We start from the raw sequence: 20,624 nt of genomic DNA, 5'->3' as shown, positions 1-20,624 counted from the left end.
GCGTCCCGTGCCGCGGGAGCCCGCTGCAGAATTTATGGCCTGCTCCCCCTCCTCGCGCGAGACTGCGCCGAACTTCCTCCTGGATGATAGAGTCCGGCAGCCGGCGGTCCGCGTCTGGTACGGGGCGGGGTCTGGGGGCGACAACAATCTTCACCCACACTGGGCGCAGCTACCGGCAGGAAGGGAATCCGGGGAATAACTCGCAGAGCGGCAACAGGTAAGGGCGTCCCGTGCCGCGGGAGCCCGCCGCAGAATTTATGGCCTGCCCCCCTGCTCACGCGAGACCGTGCCGCGCTGCCTCCTAGATGATAGAGTCCGGCAGCTGGCAGTCCATGTCTGGTACGGGGCGGGGTCTGGGGGGCAACAACAATCTTCACCCACACTGGGCGCAGCTACTGGCGGGTAGGGGGACTTGACGCGCCTATTGAATTTCCTTCAAACACTTCCTTCCTAGAGAACTGTTCATGTATGGCTGTATTTTATGTGACTCGTATGCTTTAGTTAGGCCGGCCAGACCTCTGTTTACCTTCAGTCTTGCTAGATCTTCATTCCTTGATATCTGGTCGGTGTGCTTTTTTATCACCCTCTTTATTACAAGGTAGTTTAGACCTTCTTGTGACCAGGATGCTGTAGGTAGGTCCAACTCTGTGTTGGACACACTACACGTTTCTCATATACGGGATATTCACCTAAATCCGGTGTATAAAGTCTTCTTAAATGATTATCCACTCTTGTACAATTTAAATCATCACTAACCTTTTTCACATCGAAATCAATCAACTACGAAGCAGACAATGTTCTTACTCGAGGTAATGTAACGTATGCAATTCCCTCCTTGAACACTGTACTTTCAATATTTCCCAAAGCACTGTCTATACTTAAACCTTGAGAGTTATGAATAGTTACTGCATATACTAAAGACAGAGAAAACTGTTTTCTGCAAACATACAAGTCTTTTAGAAGCACAAAATGTACAGACAATGCCCAATCTGTCTTACCTCTTTAATCTAAAGAAATTTTATTTTCAAAAATTCTATTCCATCTCTGTTCTGGAATGTTACTAAATCAACAACTTTTCCCATTGCTCCATTTACTTAACCTTATTCTACATTCAAACTATGCCGTAACATTACCTTACAGTTTTTACATACAAGTAAAGTTTTTTCAAAGCCTGCAGTTTTAGATACAGACTTTTCCTAAGAGTGCAATTTAGTCTGTAGTTTCTCTGTAAGAAGAATAGTCACTCCCTGGTGTTCAATTTTATCAATAGCTTCAATTTCAACTATTTCTTGTTTTTCCAGTTTCAAAAGCTCTTGATTGAATGTGGAACACTATTGCAGTGTAGGCATTAGTCAAACTATAGACTTCTTTTCTCCAATCTTATTGTACATTACTTCAGCCGCTGTGTTTTCAGTTGCAAACAAGTTCCTTAGTAGCCGACTTTCTAAAGCTTGTTCACCATAATTCATAAAGACACCAATTCTTATAGCTTTAGGAATATTTCCATAATCTTCATCACTTGCTTGTCACATATTCTTTCTAAGTTCTTTATATTCAAAATGTAACCAAATGTTCACATTTCCAATATTTCCCAAAGTTTTTCTAGTGTCTTCATGCACAAGTGTTTTAAAAATCGATTGTCCTTTTACAGGAGTAAGTTGTAGTAGATCTCCAAATACAATTAACTGCTTTCCTCCAAACAGCACATTGTATTCTGTTTTAAAAATTAGTTGCATTCTCATGTGTACAAAGGCAATCATTAAGTTTGAGACCATGCTCACCTCATCAATGATGAAAAGTTTCATTTTGTTCAGTACTCTTGACACTTCATAACAAGCTACTCCAGTCAGCTCCTGATATTCCAATTTATTATCATGTTCAACTGGAAGCATGAGCAATCTATGTAAAGTAATCCCTTTAATATTGTGAGTTGCTAATCCAGTTAGAGCTGTTACAACACAAGATAAATGTAAATCTGTAGTTCTTTGTAGATAACTGGTCAAAACTTTAATTAAAAAACATTACCTGTTTCAGCTTGAACAGTGAATAGGTTTAAATGATAAACACGGGCAATATTTTTTATCATGCAACTAACCATGTTGTATCTGTTCTGTCATTTGTACATATATTTCTTTTTGTTCATTACTTAGTTGTTCTTCTAAGTTTTCCAACATAATATTATCCTGTTGTGCTTGTTGCATTGCAGTTTCTACCTCATTCATGGCTATTTCTGCTTCATTTTCGATAATTGGTTGTCCCAGTGGATCTTGACTCAGTGGACCAGAACTTTGACTATCTTGAGAACTATCTTTAGATATTTTAGCTGCAATAGTATTTTCTTGTTCAAGCTCCCCCTTTAACATTTGTAGATATGTAGGGAAAATTGTGCATTAATGCTATCTTTACATGCATTAAAAGAATCTTCATAGCAGTCAGAATCTCCAAGTAATTCTGTTTCATTATGCCATGGCTTGAACCGTTGCAGAAGTGCTAAATAGAAAAATCTCTATTATCTGAAATATTGCAACTGAGTTTTATGTGGGTAATAAGGTTTCTTTTGGCATGTTTTATTAAACATCTGCCACATCCAATTACTGCATATTTTCCTTGTTTTGTATTTTCTGTAAAAACAATGTAAAGCTGTGATGTTGAAGTATTTCCTACAGGAATAGCTTTTCCAGAGGTGCACTCCTTTTGGGATAGTATGTATCCAACATTTTAACAATTTCTGTACTTTCCAGTTCAGTCAGTGCTAAGTATTCAATTTCTTCTTATGTTTTCAATACTCTATTTCATGTGCAGGCAAGACCTAAACTTACCCAAATGTTTCCTCTTGACTTTGAATATAAACTGGAAGAGCACAAGCGATTTGAACATTCATAGGTTCCAAACTCTTGGTGGGAAAGCATTTTCAAGCTAAAGCTGTACAATTTCTTTGCTAAGACTCTTCTCTTGTGAAACTTTTTCCCCACAATTTCTTTCATCTCTGTCTTTTTCTGATTTGGTTATATATGATGTAACATAACGTGTAAACGCAATTGAATTATCTGAAACATATTGGATATCCATGTTTGCATTCCACATTTTCAAAATAATTGGATTGTAGTCATTAATATACTTTGACTGTTCTGTTCATTTTAAATTGTATGTATTCTTGAGAAATTTCTGAGTTATTGTATGCCTTACTGGTGACAAAAAATAACTTGTTCTTCCTTTAGAATTTATTAGACCTGGGAATTACAAAACAACACTTTGTATAAAATGTCCCTTTAGACCTGTATTTTCGTTGACAATACTTTCCACAGCTGTGACTTTGAAAATATAAAACTCGTTATCTCAAGCTCGTTTCTGCTCCTTCTCTTGGAATGTCACAGTTAATATACTGTTCAATGAAAGACAATACAGTTTCATCAGTACCAGTTCCAAATGTCTGAGCATTCTTTATCCATAATAGCATGTGTACATGAGGAGCACCTCTGGCTTGGTACTCCTTTCGCCAAAAGAAATCAGTAACTTCTCCAAGAGGAGAAATATTTTTATTGCAGATAAATGACATCATACTTTGAAAGCTCTGGTTAAAATACCTGCAGACTTTTACAGGATCAAAGGTATGGAGTTCTCCAGGTGGCCTCAATTCAATATTTTTTACATTTGAATTTGTTTCTTGTACAAATTCCAGTAAATCGCCCCCCACATATTCAGCACAGCTAAGTGTTAGAAACCGTGTTGGTGTACCTAAGTTTCTTAACATACATTGAAGTTCACCGTGATTATGAAACCAATATTCATTGGTACCACATTGACATGCCATCAAATTAATTAACTGGGATTCTACATATTCATCTCTTTGTTGAACTTTGTCCATGAATTCTTTTGCAGAAACATGTGAAAAAGGAATTTGTGTTTTTAATATGTGGTTCACTGCATATGAAAGAGCAGACAAATCATTTTCAAACAGAAGATGAAATAAATGCGGAATGCACGGTGGAAAACATGGATCTTCAGAGTACAATCTTGTTGAGTGGTATTCTGAAGCTGGAATCCGTACAGGTCACTCATCAAATCGTCCACCTTTTCCAGTGGGGAACAGCTGTGGAAAACAATGAGCTTCTAAGCTTTTTTCCCATACACTCATTGGAGTTCCCTTTGCTTTTTTCATTTGAATTAATTCAATGCTGTTTCCTACTTCTTTTGAATGTAGAGCTTGTATAATTAATGTTAATAAATCTCTACAATTATGGTCTTGTCTACTTTTTTAATTTAGCCACTTGAAATTTCTGATTCATCTTTTAAACATATTACCTGTTTGTCAACATTTACAGTTTTATAGTACATATGGCTTTCTACAAGATTTCATGTAACATTTTGAGGTTTATTAACTTCTACACACTCTTGCCATATTTTTCGACTCTTTGTTGGGATGCCATTTACTTGAATAACTACTGACACATTTTCCTCTCCGTCTCCAACAACAGTTTCAATGTTTTTCTTAAAATCTAAAGGTAAGTACATAACTCTTCCTTTCAGATCTCTTTGTAAATCTGTTGGTGGCAGCTTACCTGTTTTAGGCTCCACACAAAGTAAGGCTTAAAATGGGTGTACAGATTGAATACGAATTGAGTCATATGCATTCAAATCTGCCAGTTCCTCTGGAATGGCTGCTAACTCTAAGTTTTTATGTACTGCTCTAGCTGGCATTTTGTTCTCTCCTAATATGTTGTAACAATATTTACAAATATGTTGATCAGTACCCAACTCAAATCGACCTTCCACCAACAAATAAGCACCAAAATGCTGCCACATATCATTGTTTTCCTTTTCACATTTTAAATATAAATTACCATTCGTAGCTTAACTTCTATATTGAGTATGTCGACAACAAATACCAACATAGTTTGGTTTTTCAGAGGAGACTGTATTAAACTTTGTAATTTCTTCTATAAACTCATCAATACTAATCTCTTTCCTTTGTTCTTCAACATCTATACTTAACAAGCTCTCACTTTCTACACACTCCTTTTGTGAACCAAAAAAATGAAACTGTATATCTTCACAAATTTTTTGTACATCTGATAAAGAACCGTGTAAAAGAGCTGTATTCATTTCCCTTAAGCAGAATGCATGAGTTTTTACATAGTACACTTTCCTTACTAACTTCCGCATTCCTGAGTGGTGTACTGCTAACGTTCTTAGGTGATGAAAAGTACTTTTACACAATTTTCTTGAAAAACACACCAGAGAATGCACGTGTAACTTAGTATATTTTCTTACTTTACATAGATCCAGTCCTTGTAACATCCAAATCTTCTGTTAACCACTGTTTTTGCATACTCTCGTAAAACATTTTGCAATGTCAATAGATTCCTGTTGAATACTGCAAATACTGCTACAATCCCACTTATATACAGTAGCTTGTGTACGCTTCTCCTGCTATTCTTCAGCTATTACTTCTTCTACACTACTAACAAACATTTCTTCTTTTGGAATGGGGCAACCATCTTTCATCTTATAGCATCGACCACTAGTGTCAACTGAATACACTAATGCGTTCTGTTGAAAGTAGCTTTCTTCATTAAGGAAATGCTCACTAGTAAAGTGTGCTTCCATTCACCAGTGACATTTTTACAAAAGTTACTGCGATTAGCAGGTCTTTTTTTTTGCTTTTGTCTTTTATAAATGTCATTATTTTATACAATGTGGTATTTTTCGACACAGATAGCCTTCTGTTACCTGCCTTTTCCAAATGGGTGGGAGGAAGCACTGGGGAGGAGAAGGGGCAGGGGATCGAGAGAGGTGTCATTCCCAGTCTCTCGATGTGCCGGCCCTGTAATATACGCAGATTGAGCCGGGGCAGGGAGCCTGAGAATTACCTTCATCTATATTCAGGTGTGGTTCACCATTGTGAACAAATCGGTGCACAAAATGTGCAGGCAACATTTCCATTTCTTTTTTATCTCCCTGAATTTATTAAAACATAGGTCTTTTAAAGCCCTACACACAAGGGTTGAGGAAAAGAAACCTGCACCTGTTATAATCCGTGACTTTGTAGTGTAGCGATGGTGCTCAAGAAACCAAGGAATATAACCCTGTCTATTCCTTTAAGGGCAAAACCCAAAATGCAAAACATGAAATGTGGAATCAGCACCCATCAAAAAGTCTCTTCCATAGTCTTTAGTGTCCTTCATTTAATTAACAAAATTCATTCCAAATGAACAGGTCCGAACTTCAATGTAGTTAGCTTGATGTGTAGCAACACTACGTTTGCCGATCGAGGTTCTCAGGCTACCATGCCGTTTTCCGTCTCTTCAGGTTACATATCTGAATTGACAGCCCTGAAGAAGTCTCATTCTTGAGACAAAACGCGTTGGCTAAAAAAGAGGCTAAAAAAGAAAAATCTGCTGTGACATTGGATCATTTTTCTACTGTTGAATACTACAATAAAGAATTTCAAGCTAACTACATTCAAGTTCGGACCTGTTCATTTGGAATGAATTTTGTTATTTAACTGAAGGACACTAAAGACTATGGAAGAGACTTTTTGATGGGTGCTGATTCCACATTTCATGTTTTGTCTTTTAAAGCCCCTCCACAGTATTTTGCAACAAGGCGCAATCTACAAATGTGTGCCATTTCTTTTATGTTGCCCGGGTGGATTTTGGATCCCAATTCAACCCTGTAACTCAGTCACAAGACCATTCAATCCTTTCAAAATGACGGAATGCACTCCTCATTTCATGAAGACACCTAAATAAATACAGTGTACTTCAACTATACCGCTCCAGGGACTCATACCAAGTACCATAATCACTAATCCCTGTTCCAGCATGTCTTTAACCTCACTTTTAACTAGCAGCTTCACTACTCATTAATTAAGAGTGTTGGGCCTAGCCAAATATAAAGCAGCAACCCTTCACATGTCACAGTTGTAAGTCTCACCATATTACTAGAAGCATGCATGGTGAACACCCTAAATATCGAATCAGAAATATCGGCTGCCCAGAATATCCCAAAAATATATAGAATGGACAGAATATCGACTGACCAAAATATAGTTGGGCAGAATATCGAACTAAAGGTAAGAAATATAGATTCCTATAATATCGAATTTAAAATATCGTTTTCCATAATATTTAATTTTTTGTGTGTTATGTTTGCTAGTATATGTGTTAGAAATATATATTATATTTGTAATGTTTGTTTAATTTTTTTTTTAATAATGAATGTTTTGGTATTTAATTTTTGCGTAATTTAATTCCAGAGTGGGTTGTGGGTTTATAGGGGAATAGGGTGGGAAATAATTTAATTATAGTAAATTAAATATGAGTTTTTATGAATTAATAATTATTTTTAATTTAATTTTGTGTTTTAGTTCTGTAACAGGTTGTGGGTTTATAGGGGAATGGGTGGGAAGGAATTTAATTGTAATTAAGTAAATAGGTATTTTTGTTTGTATGTATTGATAATTAATTAAATGTTCATTAATTATTAATTGGTAATTATATTTTATTCATTGATAATTAAGTTTTAATTAAGTGATTAATTGATAAATATGTTAATTGTTTTTAATTGTTTTAATTTATTATTTGGAGTGAGATGTGGGTTATAGGGCAATAGGGTGGGAAGTAATTTAATTGTTATTAAATAAATATGTATTTATATTTATGTGTATTGATACATAATTAATTGTTTATTGATTATTAATTGGTAATAATTTTTTATTAATTGGTAATTTTTTTATCGTATATGTTTGGTATTGAAAAGTAATTAGTTGTTAATTAATAATTAATAGGGGATTCATTTTTAATAAATAACATATATTGGTATTTATAATTAATTCATTATTAAAAATGTTTTAATTGGTCATTAGTTTTCATTAATTTTAAATTGCTATCCGTAATTAATTTATTGTTATTTAAATCTTAAATCATTAGTTTCCCTACTGTTGAATTTTCTGGAGGAGGAATATTAATTTTTACCCTCACGCTATCCAACACTTTCCCTACTGTTGCACACACTGGAGTGGGAATAGTATTTTTTACCCCTACGCTATCCAACACTTTCCCTACTGTTGTACTCTCTGGAGTGGGAATAGTAATTTTTACCCTTCCGCTAGCCAACGCTTTCCCTACTGTTGCACTCTCTGGAGTGGGAATAGTAATTTTTACCCCTACGCTATCCAAATCTTTCCCTACTGTTGCACTCTCTGGAGTGGGAATAATAATTTTTACCCCTACGCTATCCAACGCTTTCCCTACTGTTGCATTCACTGGAATTGGAATAGTAATTTTTACCCGTACGCTATCCAACGCTTTCCCTACTGTTGCACTCACTGGAGTGGGAATAGTAATTTTTACCCCTACGCTATCCAATGTTTTCCCTACTGTTGCACTCTCTGGAGTGGGAATAGTAATTTGTTCCCTCTACGCTATCCAATGCTTTCACGACAGTTGCACTCATTATTAATTAACATAAAAAATATTATTTTAATTATTATATTTTATTTATTTTTATATTTAAATAATATGTTTATTTATTTATTTATGTCAATATATTTGTATTAATGTTCTAAATATTTTATAAATAAGATTAACGAGTATTTTATAATAGTATTAAGTAAATATATATTTGAAAAATGTGTTTACATTTCATTTATTATTTTTACATTTTAAGCTTTTTTACATTATTTTAATTATGTTTTATTTAATTATGTTCATATTTAATTACATTTCCAGTATTTTTAAAACATTTAAAAAATTCGATATTTTAGTTAAATGTATTTTAACATTCTATATTTTGGAATCGATATTTTAGTACTTACCTGTTTGTAGATAGGCATTCTATATTCTGTCCCTCGATATTTTGGCGTCGATATTTTGGTAAGTCGATATTTTGTCCATTTATATTTCGATACTAAACCAGCATGCATGTATCTGTGCCTTTTCCTAGTGGCATCATACATAAAAGAAATATACAAATAGATCTATACCTGTGTTTTAAAGGTTTTGTATGTTCCTATTCATAACACATGTTAAAATACATGTAGAATTATATACAAACCTCTGCAAAGTTGGATTGGTAAAATGGACACTCGGGCAATGTACAATGTGCTGGTATGTAAGTTATAACAGTGTGCAGTCACAAGACCATGCATTCCTTTCAACATGACAGAGTGCACTCCTTATTTCACTAAGACACCTAAATATATACAGCGTACTTTTAGCGCACCTTTCCACGGGAATCATGGAAAGTAGCCCAGTCACTAATACCTCTGCCAGCATGTCATAAATCTCAGTTTTCTCTTGAAGCTTGACTATTCAGCAACTACTCAGAATATTTGTACATTTCTTAACTTATTTCAAACAGCACACTTTTCTAATAATTTGTAATCTTTAAAAAAAAGAAATTTCAAACTTAAAAATATCACTACAAAGACTGAGCCACTAGTATACAATACATAACACACCTTACATATGTGTAACTCACCTTTGTAATAGTATTGCAGAATATCAAATATCAGAAACGCATGAAAACTTTTCTTTATCACAAAATAAATGTAATCCTGCACTCTCAACAAGGTAAAACCAGTATTGGGAAACTTTCCCTCACTTTCTGCACATAAATAAATGTAAATAACAATTCAAATTTGTTCCTTCATTATTTTAAATTGTAAAACTCATTTCTATTGGTTACTCATATTAATCCTTTCTAACTCTCTTCTAAAAGTGTCAAAACTCGTACTGTAATTTTATGGAGTGGCGACTCCACCACGTTGCTGCATCACCACTGAGCCCCAAACCCTGAGAAGAATTCAAAAACCTATTTCCAATAATACTACTGCTAATTTTGAACAACACACTTCTTCTAAACATACTACTGATTTAGAAAAACTAACTTTAATAGCTTATCACTTGTATTTCAATCTGCATTTTGTATTGTAATACCACAGTTGTTTCAACCTTCTCCCACTCTCCCTAATTCCAGTTTTCATAGCTACAGTTTCTGTAACATTCAATCGCAGTGGTAGGTCACAAGTTCACCATATATTTCAGTTCAGAACAGTAGCTTCCAAATGCAAGTAGCAAGTGTGGTTGACTTCTGCAACATGTTATCTTATCCTATCTATTGAAACTTTCAAACATTTTGTATTAACCAATCAGAATCATGTTTTGTTCACAAAAGTAACATACGTCCTATTTTTCGGTGCACAATGTTGGTCATCTGCCAATCAGTTATCGGTTTTCTCAAAATAAGCTTCTTTCCTCCTTTTTATATATCTCTCATTCTACCAACGGACTACATTAGCTACAGACATCTTTTGATTCTTTCAGACATCCCTTCAAAATACTTACAATATGGATGGTAGGGCACAGCTATGTTTTCTGGAGCAAAAGATATGCTGAACGCAGACGTATTGACAAAGATCTAGGTTTGCAAAATGTGGATATTAAATGGTTTTCACACACAGGATTAAAGTGGAACCAATTGATTCCTTTGGTTGAAAACGTTTTGCATTTCCAACCCCCTGATCTCATGATTGTGCACTGTGGTGGCAATGGCTTGGCACATTGACTGGGTTTGGCCTGAAAATGCGAATGAAGGATACCTTAGCACAGGTTATGTTGCTTTTGCCTCAAACTGTCTTTGTATTCTCTAATATATGCCAAAGACGGAAATGGAAGTGGTCAAAGCAATTCTTTCGCCATCTTCTCAGAATCTATTGGTCAAAGCAATTCTGTCCTCAGATTGAGAATACTAGGAAGAATGTCAATAAAGCTGTTTCTGCTTACTTCAGAGATCGTAGAATGGGGTCCATCTAGACCAACAATTTACTGTTTTGGTATGTATGACGTCTACAGAAGAAATGTTAATTAATTATTAATTGGTCATTATATTTTATTCATTGATAATTAAGTTTTAATTAAGTGATTAATTGATAAATATGTTGTTTTTAATTGTTTTAATTTATTATTTGGAGTGAGATGTGGGTTATAGGGCAATAGGGTGGGAAGTAATTTAATTGTTATTAAATAAATATGTATTTATATTTATGTGTATTGATACATAATTAATTGTTTATTGATTATTAATTGGTAATCATTTTTTATTAATTGGTAATTTTTTTATCGTATATGTTTGGTATTGAAAAGTAATTAGTTGTTAATTAATAATTAATAGGGGATTCATTTTTAATAAATAACATATATTGGTATTTATAATTAATTCATTATTAAAAATGTTTTAATTGGTCATTAGTTTTCATTAATTTTAAATTGCTATCGGTAATTAATTTATTGTTATTTAAATCTTAAATCATTAGTTTCCCTACTGTTGAATTTTCTGGAGGAGGAATATTAATTTTTACCCTCACGCTATCCAACACTTTCCCTACTGTTGCACACACTGGAGTGGGAATAGTATTTTTTACCCCTACGCTATCCAACACTTTCCCTACTGTTGTACTCTCTGGAGTGGGAATAGTAATTTTTACCCTTCCGCTAGCCAACGCTTTCCCTACTGTTGCACTCTCTGCAGTGGGAATAGTAATTTTTACCCCTACGCTATCCAAAGCTTTCCCTACTGTTGCACTCTCTGGAGTGGGAATAATAATTTTTACCCCTACGCTATCCAACGCTTTCCCTACTGTTGCATTCACTGGAATTGGAATAGTAATTTTTACCCCTACGCTATCCAACGCTTTCCCTACTGTTGCACTCACTGGAGTGGGAATAGTAATTTTTACCCCTACGCTATCCAATGTTTTCCCTACTGTTGCACTCTTTGGAGTGGGAATAGTAATTTGTTCCCTCTACGCTATCCAATGCTTTCACGACAGTTGCACTCATTATTAATTAACATAAAAAATATTATTTTAATTATTATATTTTATTTATTTTTATATTTAAATAATATGTTTATTTATTTATTTATGTCAATATATTTGTATTAATGTTCTAAATATTTTATAAATAAGACTAACGAGTATTTTATAATAGTATTAAGTAAATATATATTTGAAAAATGTGTTTACATTTCATTTATTATTTTTACATTTTAAGCTTTTTTACATTATTTTAATTATGTTTTATTTAATTATGTTCATATTTAATTACATTTCCAGTATTTTTAAAACATTTAAAAAATTCGATATTTTAGTTAAATGTATTTTAACATTCTATATTTTGGAATCGATATTTTAGTACTTACCTGTTTGTAGATAGGCATTCTATATTCTGTCCCTCGATATTTTGGCGTCGATATTTTGGTAAGTCGATATTTTGTCCATTTATATTTCGATACTAAACCAGCATGCATGTATCTGTGCCTTTTCCTAGTGGCATCATACATAAAAGAAATATACAAATAGATCTATACCTGTGTTTTAAAGGTTTTGTATGCTCCTATTCATAACACATGTTAAAATACATGTAGAATTATATACAAACCTCTGCAAAGTTGGATTGGTAAAATGGACACTCGGGCAATGTACAATGTGCTGGTATGTAAGTTATAACAGTGTGCAGTCACAAGACCATGCATTCCTTTCAACATGACAGAGTGCACTCCTTATTTCACTAAGACACCTAAATATATACAGCGTACTTTTAGCGCACCTTTCCACGGGAATCATGGAAAGTAGCCCAGTCACTAATACCTCTGCCAGCATGTCATAAATCTCAGTTTTCTCTTGAAGCTTGACTATTCAGCAACTACTCAGAATATTTGTACATTTCTTAACTTATTTCAAACAGCACACTTTTCTAATAATTTGTAAAATTTAAAAAAAAGAAATTTCAAACTTAAAAATATCACTACAAAGACTGAGCCACTAGTATACAATACATAACACACCTTACATATGTGTAACTCGCCTTTGTAATAGTATTGCAGAATATCAAATATCAGAAACGCATGAAAACTTTTCTTTATCACAAAATAAATGTAATCCTGCACTCTCAACAAGGTAAAACCAGTATTGGGAAACTTTCCCTCACTTTCTGCACATAAATAAATGTAAATAACAATTCAAATTTGTTCCTTCATTATTTTAAATTGTAAAACTCATTTCTATTGGTTACTCATATTAACCCTTTCTCACTCTCTTCTAAAAGTGTCAAAACTCGTACTGTAATTTTATGGAGTGGCGACTCCACCACGTTGCTGCATCACCACTGAGCCCCAAACCCTGAAAAGAATTCAAAAACCTATTTCCAATAATACTACTGCTAATTTTGAACAACACACTTCTTCTAAACATACTACTGATTTAGAAAAACTAACTTTAATAGCTTATCACTTGTATTTCAATCTGCATTTTGTATTGTAATACCACAGTTGTTTCAACCTTCTCCCACTCTCCCTAATTCCAGTTTTCATAGCTACAGTTTCTGTAACATTCAATCGCAGTGGTAGGTCACAAGTTCACCATATATTTCAGTTCAGAACAGTAGCTTCCAAATGCAAGTAGCAAGTGTGGTTGACTTCTGCAACATGTTATCTTATCCTATCTATTGAAACTTTCAAACATTTTGTATTAACCAATCAGAATCATGTTTTTTCACAAAAGTAACATACGTCCTATTTTTCGGTGCACAATGTTGGTCATCTGCCAATCAGTTATCGGTTTTCTCAAAATAAGCTTCTTTCCTCCTTTTTATATATCTCTCATTCTACCAACGGACTACATTAGCTACAGACATCTTTTGATTCTTTCACACATCCCTTCAAAATACTTACAATATGGATGGTAGGGCACAGCTATGTTTTCTGGAGCAAAAGATATGCTGAACGCAGACGTATTGACAAAGATCTAGGTTTGCAAAATGTGGATATTAAATGGTTTTCACACACAGGATTAAAGTGGAACCAATTGATTCCTTTGGTTGAAAACGTTTTGCATTTCCAACCCCCTGATCTCATGATTGTGCACTGTGGTGGCAATGGCTTGGCACATTGACTGGGTTTGGCCTGAAAATGCAAATGAAGGATACCTTAGCACAGGTTATGTTGCTTTTGCCTCAAACTGTCTTTGTATTCTCTAATATATGCCAAAGACGGAAATGGAAGTGGTCAAAGCAATTCTTTCGCCATCTTCTCAGAATCTATTGGTCAAAGCAATTCTGTCCTCAGATTGAGAATACTAGGAAGAATGTCAATAAAGCTGTTTCTGCTTACTTCAGAGATCGTAGAATGGGGTCCATCTAGACCAACAATTTACTGTTTTGGTATGTATGACGTCTACAGAAGAAATGTTAATTAATTATTAATTGGTCATTATATTTTATTCATTGATAATTAAGTTTTAATTAAGTGATTAATTGATAAATATGTTGTTTTTAATTCTTTTAATTTATTATTTGGAGTGAGATGTGGGTTATAGGGCAATAGGGTGGGAAGTAATTTAATTGTTATTAAATAAATATGTATTTATATTTATGTGTATTGATACATAATTAATTGTTTATTGATTATTAATTGGTAATCATTTTTTATTAATTGGTAATTTTTTTATCGTATATGTTTGGTATTGAAAAGTAATTAGTTGTTAATTAATAATTAATAGGGGATTCATTTTTAATAAATAACATATATTGGTATTTATAATTAATTCATTATTAAAAATGTTTTAATTGGTCATTAGTTTTCATTAATTTTAAATTGGTATTGGTAATTAATTTATTGTTATTTAAATCTTAAATCATTAGTTTCCCTACTGTTGAATTTTCTGGAGGAGGAATATTAATTTTCACCCTCACGCTATCCAACACTTTCCCTACTGTTGCACACACTGGAGTGGGAATAGTATTTTTTACCCCTACGCTATCCAACGCTTTCCCTACTGTTGCATTCACTGGAATTGGAATAGTAATTTTTACCCCTACGCTATCCAACGCTTTCCCTACCGTTGCACTCACTGGAGTGGGAATAGTAATTTTTACCCCTACGCTATCCAATGTTTTCCCTACTGTTGCACTCTCTGGAGTGGGAATAGTAATTTGTTCCCTCTACGCTATCTAATGCTTTCACGACAGTTGCACTCATTATTAATTAACATAAAAAATATTATTTTAATTATTATATTTTATTTATTTTTATATTTAAATAATATGTTTATTTATTTATTTATGTCAATATATTTGTATTAATGTTCTAAATATTTTATAAATAAGATTAATGAGTATTTTATATTAGTATTAAGTAAATATATATTTGAAAAATGTGTTTACATTTCATTTATTATTTTTACATTTTAAGCTTTTTTACATTATTTTAATTATGTTTTATTTAATTATGTTCATTATTTAATTACATTTCCAGTATTTTTAAAACATTTAAAAAATTCGATATTTTAGTTAAATGTATTTTAACATTCTATATTTTGGAATCGATATTTTAGTACTTACCTGTTTGTAGATAGGCATTCTATATTCTGTCCCTCGATATTTTGGCGTCGATATTTTGGTAAGTTGATATTTTGTCCACTGATATTTCGATACTAAACCAGCATGCATGTATCTGTGCCTTTTCCTAGTGGCATCATACATAAAAGAAATATACAAATAGATCTATACCTGTGTTTTAAAGGTTTTGTATGTTCCTATTCATAACACATGTTAAAATACATGTAGAATTATATACAAACCTCTGCAAAGTTGGATTGGTAAAATGGACACTCGGACAATGTACAATGTGCTGGTATGTAAGTTATAACAGTGTGCAGTCACAAGACCATGCATTCCTTTCAACATGACAGAGTGCACTCCTTATTTCACTAAGACACCTAAATATATACAGCGTACTTTTAGCGCACCTTTCCACGGGAATCATGGAAAGTAGCCCAGTCACTAATACCTCTGCCAGCATGTCATAAATCTCAGTTTTCTCTTGAAGCTTGACTATTCAGCAACTACTCAGAATCTTTGTACATTTCTTAACTTATTTCAAACAGCACACTTTTCTAATAATTTGTAATCTTTAAAAAAAAGAAATTTCAAACTTAATAATATCACTACAAAGACTGAGCCACTAGTATACAATACATAACACACCTTACATATGTGTAACTCACCTTTGTAATAGTATTGCAGAATATCAAATATCAGAAACGCATGAAAACTTTTCTTTATCACAAAATAAATGTAATCCTGCACTGTCAACAAGGTAAAACCAGTATTGGGAAACTTTCCCTCACTTTCTGCACATAAATAAATGTAAATAACAATTCAAATTTGTTCCTTCATTATTTTAAATTGTAAAGCTCATTTCTATTGGTTACTCATATTAACCCTTTCTAACTCTCTTCTAAAAGTGTCAAAACTCGTACTGTAATTTTATGGAGTGGCGACTCCACCACGTTGCTGCATCACCACTGAGCCCCAAACCCTGAGAAGAAATCAAAAACCTATTTCCAAAAATACTACTGCTAATTTTGAACAACACACTTCTTCTAAACATACTACTGATTTAGAAAAACTAACTTTAATAGCTTATCACTTGTATTTCAATCTGCATTTTGTATTGTAATACCACAGTTGTTTCAACCTTCTCCCACTCTTCCTAATTCCAGTTTTCATAGCTACAGTTTCTGTAACATTCAATCGCAGTGGTAGGTCACAAGTTCACCATATATTTCAGTTCAGAACAGTAGCTTCCAAATGCAAGTAGCAAGTGTGGTTGACTTCTGCAACATGTTATCTTATCCTATCTATTGAAACTTTCAAACATTTTGTATTAACCAATCAGAATCATGTTTTTTCACAAAAGAAACATACGTCCTATTTTTCGGGGCACAATGTTGGTCATCAGCCAATCAGTTATCGGTTTTCTCAAAATAAGCTTCTTTCCTCCTTTTTATATATCTCTCATTCTACCAACGGACTACATTAGCTACAGACATCTTTTGATTCTTTCACACATCCCTTCAAAATACTTACAATATGGATGGTAGGGCACAGCTATGTTTTCTGGAGCAAAAGATATGCTGAACGCAGACGTATTGACAAAGATCTAGGTTTGCAAAATGTGGATATTAAATGGTTTTCACACACAGGATTAAAGTGGAACCAATTGATTCCTTTGGTTGAAAACGTTTTGCATTTCCAACCCCCTGATCTCATGATTGTGCACTGTGGTGGCAATGGCTTGGCACATTGACTGGGTTTGGCCTGAAAATGCTAATGAAGGATACCTTAGCACAGGTTATGTTGCTTTTGCCTCAAACTGTCTTTGTATTCTCTAATATATGCCAAAGACGGAAATGGAAGTGGTCAAAGCAATTCTTTCGCCATCTTCTCAGAATCTATTGGTCAAAGCAATTCTGTCCTCAGATTGAGAATACTAGGAAGAATGTCAATAAAGCTGTTTCTGCTTACTTCAGAGATCGTAGAATGGGGTCCATCTAGAACAACAATTTACTGTTTTGGTATGTATGACGTCTACAGAAGAAATGTTAATTAATTATTAATTGGTAATTATATTTTATTCATTGATAATTAAGTTTTAATAAAGTGATTAATTGATAAATATGTTGTTTTTAATTGTTTTAATTTATTATTTGGAGTGAGATGTGGGTTATAGGGCAATAGGGTGGGAAGTAATTTAATTGTTATTAAATACATATGTATTTATATTTATGTGTATTGATACATAATTAAATTGTTTATTGATTATTAATTGGTAATCATTTTTTTTAATTGGTAATTTTTTTATCGTATATGTTTGGTATTGAAAAGTAATTAATTGTTAATTAATAATTAATAGGGGATTCATTTTTAATAAATAACATATATTGGTATTTATAATTAATTCATTATTAAAAATGTTTTAATTGGTCATTAGTTTTCATTAATTTTAAATTGGTATTGGTAATTAATTTATTGTTATTTAAATCTTAAATCATTAGTTTCCCTACTGTTGAATTTTCTGGAGGAGGAATATTAATTTTTACCCTCACGCTATCCAACACTTTCCCTACTGTTGCACACACTGGAGTGGGAATAGTATTTTTTACCCCTACGCTAGCCAACACTTTCCCTACTGTTGTACTCTCTGGAGTGGGAATAGTAATTTTTACCCTTCCGCTAGCCAACGCTTTCCCTACTGTTGCACTCTCTGGAGTGGGAATAGTAATTTTTACCCCTACGCTATCCAAAGCTTTCCCTACTGTTGCACTCTCTGGAGTGGGAATAATAATTTTTACCCCTACGCTATCCAACGCTTTCCCTACTGTTGCATTCACTGGAATTGGAATAGTAATTTTTACCCCTACGCTATCCAACGCTTTCCCTACTGTTGCACTCACTGGAGTGGGAATAGTAATTTTTACCCCTACGCTATCCAATGTTTTCCCTACTGTTGCACTCTCTGGAGTGGGAATAGTAATTTGTTCCCTCTACGCTATCCAATGCTTTCACGACAGTTGCACTCATTATTAATTAACATAAAAAATATTATTTTAATTATTATATTTTATTTATTTTTATATTTAAATAATATGTTTATTTATTTATTTATGTCAATATATTTGTATTAATGTTCTAAATATTTTATAAATAAGATTAATGAGTATTTTATAATAGTATTAAGTAAATATATATTTGAAAAATGTGTTTACATTTCATTTATTATTTTTACATTTTAAGCTTTTTTACATTATTTTAATTATGTTTTATTTAATTATGTTCATTATTTAATTACATTTCCAGTATTTTTAAAACATTTAAAAAATTCGATATTTTAGTTAAATGTATTTTAACATTCTATATTTTGGAATCGATATTTTAGTACTTACCTGTTTGTAGATAGGCATTCTATATTCTGTCCCTCGATATTTTGGCGTCGATATTTTGGTAAGTTGATATTTTGTCCACTGATATTTCGATACTAAACCAGCATGCATGTATCTGTGCCATTTCCTAGTGGCATCATACATAAAAGAAATATACAAATAGATCTATACCTGTGTTTTAAAGGTTTTGTATGTTCCTATTCATAACACATGTTAAAATACATGTAGAATTATATACAAACCTCTGCAAAGTTGGATTGGTAAAATGGACACTCGGGCAATGTACAATGTGCTGGTATGTAAGTTATAACAGTGTGCAGTCACAAGACCATGCATTCCTTTCAACATGACAGAGTGCACTCCTTATTTCACTAAGACACCTAAATATATACAGCGTACTTTTAGCGCACCTTTCCACGGGAATCATGGAAAGTAGCCCAGTCACTAATACCTCTGCCAGCATGTCATGAATCTCAGTTTTCTCTTGAAGCTTGACTATTCAGCAACTACTCAGAATCTTTGTACATTTCGTAACTTATTTCAAACAGCACACTTTTCTAATAATTTGTAATCTTTGAAAAAAGAAATTTCAAACTTAAAAATATCACTACAAAGACTGAGCCACTAGTATACAATACATAACACACCTTACATATGTGTATCTCACCTTTGTAATAGTATTGCAGAATATCAAATATCAGAAACGCATGAAAACTTTTCTTTATCACAAAATAAATGTAATCCTGCACTGTCAACAAGGTAAAACCAGTATTGGGAAACTTTCCCTCACTTTCTGCACATAAATAAATGTAAATACAAATTCAAATTTGTTCCTTCATTATTTTAAATTGTAAAACTCATTTCTGTTGGTTACTCATATTAACCCTTTCTAACTCTCTTCTAAAAGTGTCAAAACTCGTACTGTAATTTTATGGAGTGGCGACTCCACCACGTTGCTGCATCACCACTGAGCCCCAAACCCTGAGAAGAATTCAAAAACCTATTTCCAATAATACTACTGCTAATTTTGAACAACACACTTCTTCTAAACATACTACTGATTTAGAAAAACTAACTTTAATAGCTTATCACTTGTATTTCAATCTGCATTTTGTATTGTAATACCACAGTTGTTTCAACCTTCTCCCACTCTCCCTAATTCCAGTTTTCATAGCTACAGTTTCTGTAACATTCAATCGCAGTGGTAGGTCACAAGTTCACCATATATTTCAGTTCAGAACAGTAGCTTCCAAATGCAAATAGCAAGTGTGGTTGACTTCTGCAACATGTTATCTTATCCTATCTATTGAAACTTTCAAACATTTTGTATTAACCAATCAGAATCATGTTTTTTCACAAAAGAAACATGCGTCCTATTTTTCGGGGCACAATGTTGGTCATCAGCCAATCAGTTATCGGTTTTCTCAAAATAAGCTTCTTTCCTCCTTTTTATATATCTCTCATTCTACCAACGGACTACATTAGCTACAGACATCTTTTGATTCTTTCACACATCCCTTCAAAATACTTACAATATGGATGGTAGGGCACAGCTATGTTTTCTGGAGCAAAAGATATGCTGAACGCAGACGTATTGACAAAGATCTAGGTTTGCAAAATGTGGATATTAAATGGTTTTCACACACAGGATTAAAGTGGAACCAATTGATTCCTTTGGTTGAAAACGTTTTGCATTTCCAACCCCCTGATCTCATGATTGTGCACTGTGGTGGCAATGGCTTGGCACATTGACTGGGTTTGGCCTGAAAATGCTAATGAAGGATACCTTAGCAGAGGTTATGTTGCTTTTGCCTCAAACTGTCTTTGTATTCTCTAATAT

This window comes from Lissotriton helveticus, chromosome 1_1 (assembly GCF_964261635.1).
Source record: "Lissotriton helveticus chromosome 1_1, aLisHel1.1, whole genome shotgun sequence".
NCBI lineage: Eukaryota > Metazoa > Chordata > Amphibia > Caudata > Salamandridae > Lissotriton > Lissotriton helveticus.
Note: the sequence above shows the minus strand (reverse complement) of the source record.